The following is a 1663-nucleotide window of genomic DNA, read 5'->3' on the forward strand; positions in this document are numbered from 1 at the left end:
TAAAGAACTTGTATATGAATCACTCAGCAATCATGAGGGAAAAGGTGAGAAGGGATCAACATCAGCTTCTTCCAGAAAGGACCAACCCTATCAAAGCAGCTAAGGCACCATCAGCTCTCCCCTACACTCGCACACACTGTCAGGCCACTGCTTCCTGGATAGTGGATCATCAGCCCCCTGGACCTACAGGAGACAACTCACTCACTGCTTTGCAAATTGCCAAGTCCCTCAGCGAAGTCGACTTTTTCCCCATAGAGCAGAGAGGCCCATCTATACCCTACCAGAGGACAAATTATAGAAATGGCCCTTCCATGCATGGAGATAGAGGATGCAGCTGGGAGAAAGAGGTAGGCATAATCTTGTTTTCAAAGACAAAGCTATAAGTTCTGAGTTTTGTTAACCAAATAAATAATTCAATATAGTTTATCTCACTGCAGGTGTCGACCCTGCAAGGCGCACCAGAGACTGTGCAGGAACTTCTTAGTACTCTGGGCCTTCAAAAATACACCCTGGGACTTAGCCTCAATGGTTGGGATGATCTGGATTATTTCAGGTAACATTAATTTAGATATTTATGTAAGATCATTATGAGTATAACACCAGTGTATCAGTCCTGGAGTGACTCCATGGATAACTTTATTCTCTGTTTTTGCTTTTTTCTATTTATTTTTTGTCTCTTAATCTCTTAAATCCTGTGGCCAATGACTACAATCACGCAGACCTAAACATTTGAGAATGCCACACACAAATTCACCATCTGCTCGTTCTTCACAGACACAGTTTGAAAAAGGACAACAACACACAAACATACTGTTAGTTTATCCTCATAGCTGTCCGGTTTCCAGAACAGTACTTTAAATGCTTGATTGCCTGTGTGTGGTGCATTTAGGGGAAATGTGTAAATTCAAAACAAAACACTTTCAATTTTTCCAAACACGCTTTGATAAACAATTATAAACATAGGAAGAAGTAGAAAAAAGCTCATGTGAGTGAAAAGTCATTTCAACACACTTTTCTGGGAGGCAACAATGAGCAGTGAAGAGGAACTAAGGGGATCTTTTCTGAGACATTGTAGTTGCTTCTTGGAAACATATAGGCCACTTTAATGTAAACTCATATGTCATATCTCAACACTGGTACCACTGAATCGTGTTTTTTCCCCCACTACTTTCGATCTTGCTTGTCTTTTTTCTTCACAATGAAACTTGGTTTCTGTGAAATCTGCACATGCGAAATGCATAATACAAACATTATGACATTCTTACTTCATTTTTATGAACATGTGATTTCTTGTTTGCGTCACGGTTGTTTCTTCTTTCAGTTGCACTGTAGGAATCTTATCCCAGAAGGAGATTTTGTAACTAAATAAAACTTTTGTATGAGACTTTTTTGATATTATCTATGACTCAACAGCTTTGCGGTAACTTCAGATAGAGTGCAAACTAACAGTGGATGCGCATTAGAAGCAGATCTTTTCATTACTGGTTAAAAAGAAGGAAAAACTGTGCGCAAGTATGACGATGTGTGTCCGATGCTGGAATATTAAATGTATCTTTAACTCTACAGTGGCATCACTGAGGAGGATCTGTGCGCTGCAGGAGTAATGAACGCTTCACACCGACGCAGGATTCTCGAGAATCTGCCCAGGACCTGGAACTGAAAT

This window comes from Simochromis diagramma, unplaced genomic scaffold, assembly GCF_900408965.1.
Source record: "Simochromis diagramma unplaced genomic scaffold, fSimDia1.1 OVJJ01000685.1, whole genome shotgun sequence".
NCBI classification, from domain to species: domain Eukaryota; kingdom Metazoa; phylum Chordata; class Actinopteri; order Cichliformes; family Cichlidae; genus Simochromis; species Simochromis diagramma.